This window comes from Dermochelys coriacea, chromosome 1 (assembly GCF_009764565.3).
Source record: "Dermochelys coriacea isolate rDerCor1 chromosome 1, rDerCor1.pri.v4, whole genome shotgun sequence".
In the NCBI taxonomy this organism is placed as follows: domain Eukaryota; kingdom Metazoa; phylum Chordata; order Testudines; family Dermochelyidae; genus Dermochelys; species Dermochelys coriacea.
Genome location: NC_050068.2, coordinates 4,460,113 through 4,472,954, shown reverse-complemented (window position 1 = coordinate 4,472,954; position 12,842 = coordinate 4,460,113). Strand labels below are relative to the sequence as shown.

The window sequence follows — 12,842 nt, the reverse complement described above, 5'->3', positions numbered from 1 at the left end:
ACCTTACCAATCTATTAGAATAGAACTGACATATCCACCCTAGCAGATGTCCAGGGGCTGCTCAGTGTGGGAGACTGATGGGTGGCTAGTGCTGGCACCTAGGCCTGTGGTCCAGTAGTATGAGGGACAGAGGTTCATGGTTTGAGGTAGAGCTAGGTTGAAAAACAAAGAGTTTTTCCTTCTATGAAAAATTTTGAGCAAACTAAAATGTTTCCTTTTCATCCACTTTTTGGGGTGATTTTTCATAGAAAACGGATCATGTTTCTCTGAAAGCTCAGCCGCCATGATGCTGCCAGCTGCAGATGCCTGGATCCCCGAGAGCAATTGGAGGCTTTTCATCTCCTCCTTCCTCATAACATTAATGAAGGTTACACCGATGGAGTCTCTGGCTGCACTCTACATATGGAAAGATCAAAATCTCCTATGTCTATGGCTGTGGTTTTGTGCCCTTCAGCTTCTCTAACCAGCTTCTCATCTCTGTGCAGCCCCCTCCAACCATGTACAACGCCCCTTCAGCAGTTCCTGTGGGCAATGGCTACTGTGACAGGCCCTGGCAGCACTGGAGAGGGTCCTAGAGCAGTTGTGGAGGCACAGAGATTGTGGGGGCCTAGCTAGGAATGGATTAGTGAGATCTGTGCCTAACTATGGGGATCCCTGGATACTGGGGCCCCCTTTTCATTCCTTGGGGAGAAGAGAAGGGACCCCTCTACTGGAACGATCTAAGGGAAATTTCCCTGTATGGAGCCACATGGAATGTCCCTTCTCTGACGTGCACCCTGGGTTTGTAATACAGGACAGGGGGCTGATGGGGAGAAATTTGGTCCTATGTCATTATTATCATCATTTCATTTTATTTTATTTTATTTTAGCAAGATCACAGCTGTGACAGCATCATCATTACCTCTCAGATGCACTCAAGGTAGCCAGATGACTAACTGGAACAATACAAACAGTGATGACAAGCCCGGACTCCAGGAGCAGAACCTGCAGCAGAGATGGCACAGTAGTCCAGTTGGGTAGTGTCATCATACGTTCCCTGTGATTTGGCCTCCTGCAGTTTGCTTTTGGCTGTGATGAGGGTTAAAGCTGGTGCACACTAAGCCAAGCAGCTGACATTCCCTGGTCTCCAAGTGGCCCCCAAGGGACTGTGCCGGCATGCCTCATAAAGACATTTGCCTCCCTATCTGAGCAGATACTACTTGCTGCCAGTGCAACATCGCCAATGATTCCTTGTCCTTCCAGGTGAAGATCTCTGGTGTCAGCAGCTCCTCATCTAGCAGGAATTGGGTATGTTGGCAGGTTTCACTGTCTTTAAAATGTGAAGTGAAGGGGAAAGGGCTGTCGGGATGACTCAGTGATGGGGCTGGAGGGCAGGCAGTGCTAGGTAGCTTGGGCACCCCTCTCCTCCATCTGCCCATGCTCCACATTGGGGTGTTCAAGCTACACAGAAATCTGACATTCAAAGGGAGTTCGGAGTGTTAAAAACCCAATTCCCTGAGTCAGGATTTCAAGAGGTGTCCCATTTCTAGAGGTGCCATGTGTTCTGGCCTCAATCCTGACAAGGGCTGAGCAAAAGGAGACCCCACAGAATATCAGTGACTCGTTCTGCAATCATCTCAGGTTTATTTAAACCTGGAAATTTAATCAGTAAGTGCGTTTTCAACAATTTTATTCTATGGCATCTGTGCCCCCTCTCTGGTCTCCATGTGCCAGCAGTCAGGCCTGGTAGCCTTTCCTCTCATGAGGTGGAATCCCATGACCCTCCCCCTCATACTGGACCCTGGGCTACCGCACACTGTAGGTCGATTGTGGTTTGAGCAGGTCTGAATACGTTCGGCACCTGTGATTCTTCCCTCTGAGACTCTGTGAGCAGTGATGAGACGAGTGACCAGCCAGCCGTGAACCAAAACACTGTTTAACCAGAACAGTAGGAATAGAGCATAATATAGGAGAATAAGAAGGTTTTCAAACAACAGTCTGTACACGTCTCTGACCCCAAGCCATCCCACTCTGATGCGCACCCAGGCAGTACGAGGGCCTTCAGATTTCCCCAGCGCTGTCTGTTCCTGTCAGTCTGAAGAGCTTCTCAGCAACATAGTCCCCACATTTAGAGAAAAAAGGAAAGGAGTACTTGTGGCACCTTAGAGACGAACAAATTTATTTGATCATAAACTTTCATGAGCTACAGCTCACTTCATCGGATGCATGAAATGCTCAAATACATTTGTTAGTCTCTAATATGCCACAAGTACTCCTTTTCTTTTAGTGAATACAGACTAACACGGCTGCTACTGTTCCTCAGATGTTTTTGTCAACTGCTGGAAATGGCCCACCTTGATTAACACTACAAAAGGTTTTCTCCCTTCCCCCCCCCCGCTGGTAATAGATCATCTTAAGTGATCACTCTCCTTACAGTGTGTATGATAACACCCATTGTTTCATGTTCTCTGTGTGTGTACATAAATCTCCCCACTGTATTTTCCACCAAATGCATCCGATGAAGTGAGCTGTAGCTCATGAAAGCTTATGCTCAAATATATTTGTTAGTCTCTAAGGTGCCACAAGTACTCCTTTTCACATTTAGAGAGTCTCCCAGCACTGGCAAAACAAGCTGTGTGATGTGACTGGAGCCCAGAAATAGGCTCTTCCCAGCTTGTAGCTCCAGTTCTGCCTCTCCATCTCTCTGAAGTGCTAACTGGGCGACACCTTTTCTTGAGCTGTTTCTTCTCTTCCTGCTTGTTTTCCAGCAGCCTGCTGTTAAACTAAGAAAAGCCATAATATCTCCATAACATAAACATCCCAATAGTTAACCCAATATAGTTATACAGAAAACATCCCAACAACTGGTTTTAACATACACATTCATTATGGCAGCTCAGCTCCATGTCTGTCCCAGTGTTGTTCCCAGAGGCTACATATTTTATGAATGTAGGACCTAGACAGAGAGAGAGCAAGAGAGAGCAATAGACATGCCAAGAACTGGGTTTAACATACATATTCATTATGCAAGCTCAGTTCCATGTCTGACCCAATTCCTCTCCAGAGTGCTACAGATTTTATGAATACAGGACATAGGCAGGCAGAGAGAGAGAGAGAGAGAGAGAGAGAGAGAGAGAGAGAGAGAGAGAGAGCAATAGACTACTTTCATGTGGGAAATGAAGTTCCACATGCATTGGACCTTCAAATCCACTTTCTGCAAATCCTCATCCTGCCTGAATAACTTGTCAACAGCCTCAGGAACAACTCTGACATCATAATAAAAAAGACTGACAAAGGAGGTGCTGTCATCATCATGAATAAGTTGGAATAAGAACAAGAGGCTGCTAGGCAGCTCTCTAACTCCACATTCTACAGGCAATTATCCTCTCATCCCACTGAGGATTACCAAAAGAAACTACACCATCTGCTAGAGAAACTCTCTGAAAAAGCACAGGAACAGATCTGTGCAGACACATGCCTAGAACCCCGACCTGGGGTATTCTATCTGCTACCCAAGATCCATAAACCTGGAAATCCTGGACCCCACATCATCTCAGACAATGGAACCCTAACAGCAGGATCATGTGACAAGGTGGACTCTTTCCTCAGGCCCTACGCTACCAGCACTCCCAGCTATCTTCGAGACACCACTGACTTCCTGAGGAAACTACAATCCCTCGGTGATCTTCCAAAAAACACCATCCTGGCCACTATGGATGTAGAAGCCTCTACACCAACATTCCACACAAAGATGGGCTACAAGCCGTCAGGAACAGTATCCCCGATAATGTCACGGCAAACCTGGTGGCTGAACTTTGTGACTTTGTCCTCACCCACAACTATTTCACATTTGGGGACAATATATATGTTCAAGTCAGCGGCACTGATATGGGTACCCGCATGCCCCCGCAGTATGCCAACATTTTTATGGCTGACTTGGAACAACTCTTCCTTAGATCTCGTCCCCTAATGCCACTACTCTACTTGCTCTACATTGATGACATCTTCATCATGTGGACTCATGGAAAAGAAGCCCTTGAGGAATTCCACCATGATTTCAACAATTTCCATCCCACCATCAACCTCAGCCTAGACCAATCCACACAAGCGGTCCATTTCCTGTACACTACAGTGCTAATAAGTGATGGTCACATAAACAGAACCCTATACTGGAAACCTACTAACCACTATACTTACCTACATGCCTCCAGCTTCCATCCCGGATACACCACACGATCCATTGTCTAGAGCCAAGCTCTAAGATACAACCGCATTTGCTCTAATCCCTCAGACACAGCCAAACAACTACAAGATCTCTATCAAACATCCTTAAAACTACAATACCCACCTCCTGAAGTGCAAAAACAGATTGACAGAGCCAGAAGAATACCCAGAAGTCACCTACTACAGGACAGGCGCAAGAAAGAAAATAACAGAACGCCACTAGCTGTCACCTTCAGCCCCCAACTAAAAGCTGTCCAGCGCATCATCAAATATGTACAATCTATCCTGAAAAATGATCCCTCACTCTCACAGATCTTGGGAGACAGACTAGTCCTCACACACAGACAGTCCCCCAACCTGAAACAAATACTCTCCAGCAACCACACACCACACAACGAAACATTCATTGAATCATAACATTCAAAAACCGGTAGGAGAACACTTCAACCTCTCTGGCCGCTCAGTAAAAGACTTAAGGGTGGCAATTCTGCAACAGAAAAGCTTCCAAAAACAGACTCCAACAAGAAACTGCTGAGTTTGAATTAATATGCAAACTAGATACCATTAACTTGGGTTAGAATAGAGACTGGGAGTGGCTGGGTCATTACACATACTGAATCTATTTTCCCATGTTAAGTATCCTCACACCTTCTTGTCAGCTGTCTAAATGGGCCATCTTGATTATCACTACAAAAGTTTTTTTCTCCTGCTGATAATAGCTCATCTTAATTATTTAGCCTCTTACAGTTTATATGGCAACTTCCACTTTCAATGTATATATATATATATATATATATATATATATATATATATATATATATATATAGTGACAAAGTTCCTGCTCTACCTTGGTGGGTCTTGCACTTATTGGCAGATTTGCTCACCTTGAAGCTTCATGGCAGACCTCAGCTTGGCCGTTTTTCTGAATTCACAGTCCAGGTCGACTTCTCCTGTGTCTGACCAGGAGTTGGGAGGAGTTGGGGGGAACCTGGGCCCGCCCTCTACTCCGGGTTCCAGCCCAGGGCCCTGTGGAATGCAGCTGTCTAGAGAGCCTCCTGGAACAGCTGTGTGACAGCTACAACTCCCTGGGCTACTTCCCCATGGCCTCCTCCCAACACCTTCTTTATCCACACCACAGGACCTTTCTCCTGGTGTCTGATAACGCTTGTACACCTCAGTCCTCCAACAGTCCGCGTTCTCACTCTCAGCTCCTAATGCCTCTTGCTACCAGCTCCTCACATGCACACCACAAACTGAAGTGAGCTCCTTTTTAAAATCCAGGTGCCCTGATTAGCCTGCCTTAATTGAGTCTAGCAGCTTCTTGATTGGCTGCAGGTGTTCTAATCAGCTTGTCTTAATTGTCTCCAGAAGGTTCCTGATTGTTCTGGAACCTTCTGTGTTACCCTACCCAGGGAAAAGGGACCTACTTAGCCTGGGGCTAATATATCTGCCTTCTGTTACTCTCCTATAGCCATCTAGCCCCGACCTAGTCACTATATTATATATATATATATATATATATATATATATATATATATATATATGTATATATGTATATATATATATATATATATTTTGTGACAAAGCTCTGTGCTTGCCTCAATGGGTCCCATGTTTCCTGGCAGATTTCGCTAGCCTCAGAGGCTCACTGTGACCCTCTACATAACCCTTCTTTCTCTAAAGACAAGGGTCACAGTCTACTAAGCCATTTTCATCATAAGCTAGTGAGGGAGGTAAGGAGAAGTTATCCTTCCTCGCACAGTCTCTGTTGTCTCCCAGTCTCAGTGATTAATCAGGGGGCAAAGGTGGGGGGGGAGCTCAGGCCCACCCTCTACTCTGGGCTCCAGCCCAGGGACCCTAATAGTATCAGCTATGATAGCTGACCTTTTAGAAACATGACATGTACAATTCCCTGGGCTACTTCCCCCACAGCAGCCCTCACTTCCTCAAGCTCCACTTCACCCTTACCTCAGGGCCTCCTTCCTTGTGCCTGATATGGTGTGTACTACTCAGCCTCTCCAACAGCACAACTTCTTCCCACAACTCCTGACATGCACCCCCACCTGACTGACTGGGAGGCTTTTAACTAGTTTCTGCCAGCCCCTGATTGGGTTCAGGTGTCCCAATCAACCTAGCCTTCTCCCTGCCTTCTGGAAAGTTCTTAATTGGCCCCAGATGTCTTAATTGACCTGGAGCAGCTGCCATTTCACTTAACATGGTACCAGGGAATCGTTTAGCCTGGAGCTAATATATGTATCTCCCATTGCTCTTCCATAGCCTTCTAGCTTGGAGGGAGGTGGGAAGCTGCTACTCCTGCTGCTGCTAGGACCTAAGCTCTCCCTGCTGCTCCAGCTGCTCCCCTGGCTGGACCAGACACCGCCCACCCCGTTCTCTGCTATCTGGTTGCTGGACCCCCCACTCTCGGGTGCTGCTACTGCTCTAACTGCAGCCTCGGGGGGGGGGGCGGGGGGGCTGCTAGCCCACTCCCCAGAGAGGAGGAGTGAGGGACCCCAGCCACTGCTGTTGTAGATACCACCACCACCACCACCTGAGAGGGGTCCATTCTGCCTGCCTGGATCACCACCTGGAGTTCCTGGAGCTGCTGCTGCTGCTGTGGAGTCTGCTACCTGGAGCTGCTGAAGCCGGAGGAGGAGCAGAAGAGGACCATCTACCAGTGGGGGAGCACCTAGAGACTTTGCAGACCACCGTGGAGGGGGCCTAAGACTGAATAATTTTCAAACTGTGCTCTTGTGGTGGGGGTCTTGACTGTGTTTCCAGGGACACAGGGGGTGTGGCGTGGAGCTGCCCCCCGATACATCTGTGTGTCCCCCCCAACTCCCACCACTGCTACCACCACTACTGCCCCCTCCACCACCCCCACTGGCTGTATACCATCTGCCTCAGCTCCTGCCTCTGGACTCAGCTGCTTGCTTGGTTTGCCACGCCCTATTTCCACCCTTTGGGCCAGAAGCAGCAGCCAGCTAAAGAAGACTTGTGCAAGGGCACATGGGCACATGTGCCCCCCCCCCCCGGACTGCCTACTCCCCAGCTTTGCCCTTTACTACCTACCCCATTTGCCACTTGCTTTGCCTCCTCTTTTGCCCCAGCCCCCCTTACTAGCTTCAGTTTGTTTGCCTGCCCCACCCATTTCCTTCTGCAGCCTTTGTTTGTTTGCCCTGCCCCAGCCTCTGAAGCTAGCCCCTTGGTTTCCCTGTTCTACCCCCAGACCGCTTAGCCCCTCGCTCCGTGTGCCCATTCCCCCTCCCATGCGCTTGTGCAATTCCCCATTTGAGTTTGAACCCTCTTCACTGCACCCCCAATGTTGTTGTATCCCCCCCTCCCGTAGTGCACCAAGAGGAGCCGGAATTCCACCTTGTGTCGGTGACTGACCCCAACCCCTGATTGCCCCCCGTCCAGCCCACCCCTTTTGGTGCCCTCCTCCCCTGCCTGCAGCCTAGCGGGGAGGAGTGGTCGACCTGCTTCCCCTTTTCCCTCCTCATTCTGGTGTTCCCCTTCCCTCCTTGCTCATGATGGTGGGGGATGAGACGGGGGATACCCCTCCAGCAGCCCGAGCTCCCCCTCCCCCGCCTGCCCCTCTGTCACCCCCTCAAGCTTCTACCTCCACTGCCAAACCATCTGCCATCGCCCCCGCTGGGGCACCAGCAGCGACGGGCACTGGGGTGACCTCCACTGCTGCCACGTCTCTCCCCCCCTCAGATTCGGGGGGAGTCCCCCCAGCCGGCGGGAAGGGCCAAGGGAAGAAGAAGGGGATGGGCCCCACTAAAAAGACCAGGCCCTCCATGGCAGGGGCTGCCCCCAATGCCCCGGCCCCATCTCCAGCTGGGGCACCCCTCCCCGCTGTTCCCTCCACCAGCTCTGCGGGTGTCCCTCCCCCGGCCCCCAGAGCATACGCCCAGGTGGCAGCAGCCCCCCCCGCCTGCCGCTACGTCATCTCTCCTGCCCACCACCTCCGCTACCATCTCTAGCGACCGGGGCCCCTTTCCCACCATGACCAGGAAGCACGGCGTCCGTTGCCTCCTGGTGCCTGCCTCGCCCCACGTGGAGACCTATGTGCGGGCGTTGGCGAGGGTGGTGGGGCCCACGGCCATTGTGGCGGCCTCCAAAATGTATGGCAAGTTCGTCTTCTTCTAAACGTCGGAGGCCGCCGCCCAGGAGGCGGTGGAGAAGGGCCTGGCGGTGGGGGGCGTGTTCATCCCCTTAGAGCCGCTAGAGGACCTGGGTGTCCGCCTGGTCCTGACCTCCGTCTCTCCCTTTCTCCCCAATAAGAAAAGGAGTACTTGTGGCACCTTAGAGACTAACAAATTTATTAGAGCATAAGCTTTCGTGAGCTACAGCTCACTTCATCGGATGCATTTCCGAGTAAATGCATCCGATGAAGTGAGCTGTAGCTCACGAAAGCTTATGCTCTAATAAATTTGTTAGTCTCTAAGGTGCCACAAGTACTCCTTTTCTTTTTGCGAATACAGACTAACACGGTTCCTTTCTCCCCAATGCCGCCCTGTTACCCGCCCTTTCTACCCTGGGGAAGCCCATCTCTGTCATCAGCCCTATCCCGTTGGGCTGCAAAGACCCCGCCCTCCGTCACGTCCTCTCCTTCCGCCGGCAAGTGCAGCTTCAACTACCGCCGGCGGCGCGTGATGGAGAGGCGCTGGAGGGGTCCTTCCTAGTCCCCTACCAGAGGACCCGTTACCGGGTGCATTATTCCACGGGGGAGGCCCGGTGCTACCTCTGCCGGGCGATGGGGCACGTCCGGAGGGACTGCCCCCTGGCCCGGGAAGGAGGGGCATCCAGAACCCCCGAGCCCTGGCAGGGCACCGGCCCCATCATCGCCGGCACCCCTGGCTGCCCGGCACCCGAAACCGCCCCTCCTCCTTCCCAGTCCACCATTGCTCCCGCTCAGGCCCAAGGGGCACCTCCCCCACTATGCCCAGACGAGCGGGAGAACCCAACCCCCGCACTTTGCAATCTGGCGGGGCCTGTGGAGGAGGGTGCGGCAGGGACACCGCCAAGCATGGGAGAGGGCCCACCCCAAGGGGAATCTTCCCTCCCTTGTGCTGCCCCACCGTTACCCCCTCGAGTCCCTGAGCCATCGCCTCTTTCCCCTGACACAACCCCTGCTAGCCAGCCCCTGGATGATGCCATGGAGGGCTGGGCCCTAGTCCAGGGGAAGCGGGGCAAGCGGAAGGCTCGAGCTCCACTCCTCCCATCTGACGCGGAGGCCCCCCGGAAGACCAGGAAGGGGAGCACCGATGCCGAGCCTTCCGCTCTACCCATGGGTGTGCTCCATCCACCAGAGCCGGCTGGGGAAGACGTGGCATCACTGGGAGGCGGTATCTCCCCTCCACGGGAGTCCCTCCCCTCCAAGACCCCCGAGGCACCATCTGAAACCCCAGTGTGCCCCGAAGTAACTGTCGCATCAGGTGCCAGCGGGGAGAATCCCGGGGTAGCGGAAAACAATTTCCCGTCTATATATGAGGAGATCGAGGCCCTGGGTCTGACCCTGGTCACCCAGGGGGAGGACGATCCTATGCCAGCGGGCCTCGATCTGGGCGACTTCACTCCAGCCCCCCTCTCCCCATACTCCCTCTCCCTAACCGTTGCTTCTGCTCCCACCTCCGAGGAGCCCCTGGACTCCTCCATCAACCCGGCTGCAGAGGGCACCCCGCTGAGAGCCGCTGAGCCAGTTGAGGCGACGGCCAGTGCCACGCGGCTGGAACCTGAGCCACCAGGGGCATCCCTCGCTGGTGAGGAGCATTCGACCTCCTTTCCGGGAGAGGACCCTACAGAAGAAAGTCCACCTCCTGATGCCGTGGCTGCCAAATCCACCAGAGAGCTTGCGCCCGGCATCAGTGAGAGCCCTCTCCCGACCCAGACTCTCACCTCTACCCCTGCCCCTGCCCTTATCCCGCCCACCTCCCGAGATATCATTGCCACCCCTGGGACTGTCTCCTTCCCCTTTCCAACAGATGACTCCCAGGGAATGGCCTTAGTGTTTGCCCGTCCCGACCCACCAGGGGCTGCTATTCTCCCTCCGCCGCCCCCTATCGCCCCAGCATTCAGGTCAACCCATCAGGAGCCCCGTCGGGGGTCCGCACCCTGTCTGCCCGTCTCGCTGGGCCAGGGGGCTGTACCAAGGGCCCCGTCGGGGAGTAACCAGACCATAACCCCAGCCCCCCATGAGCTGCGAGAGGAGTTGCGGGAGTTTCTAGAAGACGTCCGTGGCTCCCGCAACAAAGTCCAGCTTGCCCTCCAGCGATGGGGGGACTTTAATCAAATCCTCCGGGCCACAAGGGCCCTCATGGGGGAGGGGAAAAGGACCGGGAGGCAGGGCGCCGCGGCCTACCAGCGGGTCCGCCACTTCCGTAACTCCTTACTCACCTACGGGGTGGGTCACGGACTGTTGCGCGGCCCGCCGGGAGCCACGAGCATCCCTGCTGGCGAGGATCCCCCCCAGCCCTCCTCATGGCACCCTTTACCATCGCAACATCGAACACCCGTGGCTGTAGGATGGGTCTCCGCAGGTCCCAGGTGCTCTCCTTCCTTCGAGAGGGGAGGTACTCTGTGGTTTTCCTGCAGGAGACCCATACGGATCCCTCCGCCGAAGACAGCTGGCGGCTGAATTGGGGGGACAGGGTCTACTTTAGCCACCTCACAGTTCGTACGGCTGGAGTGGCGAACCTGTTCTCCCCCGACCTACGGCCCGAGGTGCTGGGGGTCGCCGAGGTTGTGCCGGGTCACCTGCTGAACCTCCGGGTCCGCATGGAGGGGCTTTTAGTCAACCTCGTCAACATCTATGCCCCAGCAGCGAGCCCGGAGCGGCTGCAATTCTATCAGCAGGCATCGGCCTTCCTTGGCACCTTGGATCCTCAGGAGTGCCTGGTCCTGGGAGGGGACTTTAACATCACCTTTGAGGAGCGGGACCCGCTCGGGGACCGAGCAGAGCCCAGCCGCCATCGCCGTCCTCCTGGAGATAGTGGAACACCACTCCCTGCTGGACTTCTGGCGCGACCACCACCCGGATGACACTTCCACATTCACCTTTGTCCGGGTGGAGGCCATCGGTCGCGCCACTCCCGGTTGGACCGCATTTATTTATCACACTTTCATCTTTCACGAGCCCACTCCTCCAGCATCCGGCCGGCCCCATTTTCTGACCATCATATAGCCACTGTGACAGCCTCCCTCTGCGCGGAGAGGCCGGGACCGGCCTATTGGCATTTTAACAACAGCTTGCTGGAGGATGCGGGCTTCGTGGCATCCTTCCGGGAGTTCTGGCTGGCCTGGCGAGGGCAGCGGCGTGCCTTTCCTAGTCTATTGTTCTTTTTCGTTTCAGGAAGCAAAGTTCAAAACTCCTCAGACCTGCCCAGTACATTATGTCAGCTGTCAATGACACCAAATTCAAATCTGCAGTGTTCCGTCTCACTGAGATGCCTGGGGAGGAAGCCATCCATCTCTGGATCTCTATCCCCTTATGCTTAATGTATATTATTTCCATAGTAGGAAATTCAGTCATTCTGTTCATTATGAAAACAGATCCAAGCCTCCATGAGCCCATGTACATTTTCCTTTCATGTTGGCTGACACAGACCTTGTCATATCGATAACCACCATGCCGACGATACTGGGTATATTCTTATTTAACTCTATGGAGATCAGCCTCAATGCCTGTTTAGCCCAACTGTTCTTCATCCACTCACTTCAATGCATTGAATCCTCCATGCTTTTGTTGATGGCCTTTGACCGCTTTGTTGCAATCCGTGACCCACTGAGATATGCCTCCATCTTAACCCTGCCAAGAATAGCCAAGATGGGACTTGTGTTTGTGCTAAGAGGGGTGGCCATAATATCCCCACTCCCCTTTCTCCTGAAATAGTTCCAATACTGTCGAGCCAATGTCCTCTCCCATTCCTACTGCCTGTACCAGGATGTCATGAAGATGGCTTGTTCAGATATCTCAATCAACAGCATCTATGGCTTGTTTACTACACTCTTAACGGTGGGGTTAGACTCGCTGCTCATATGCCTCTCTTATGTGATGATCCTTAAAACAGTGCTGCGCATTGCATCCACCGTGGAGTGCCGTAGGGCCCTGAACACCTGTGTCTCCCACCTCTGCACTGTCCTGCTCTTCTACATGCCAATGCTCAGCTTGTCTGTGTTACACAGATTTGGGAGGGGCTCTCCTCCCTTGATTCAGATTCTCCTGGGCTACTTCTACCTTCTGGTTCCACCCCGATGAACCCAGTTGTGTACAGTGTGAAAAGCAAACACCTTCGTGCGAGGATAATCAGGGTGTTCGTGAAGTGAAGGGTCAGTTCATCACCCAGCTCCAACACTGGTGACATGGTAGACAAAAAACCCGGGCCATCTATTCCATCCTGGACCCTTAAATCCGAGACGACATGAGCTACTGATCTGCACTGTGTAGCTAGAGGTTCAGGTGGAGTCTAAGGCCTGGGGCAATGGGAGAGGGGCTGGTGACAGAGGACAGTGCACTGGGAGAAGGAGACCAAGGCAGGCAACAGCATTAGAAAATGACTGTGTTCATGGAGAGCCTAGTGACTGGTGGGAGCCATAAAGAGCCATATCGGAGTCTGCTGCGATCTCGGAACTCCTGT

At 52.9% G+C, this 12,842-nt stretch overlaps 1 pseudogene; it reads left to right on the top strand.

The window, feature by feature from the left end:
- The first annotated feature begins 11,564 nt into the window (after positions 1-11,564).
- LOC119859679 lies at positions 11,565-12,531 on the top strand (annotated as a pseudogene).
- The last annotated feature ends 311 nt before the right edge of the window (positions 12,532-12,842 follow it).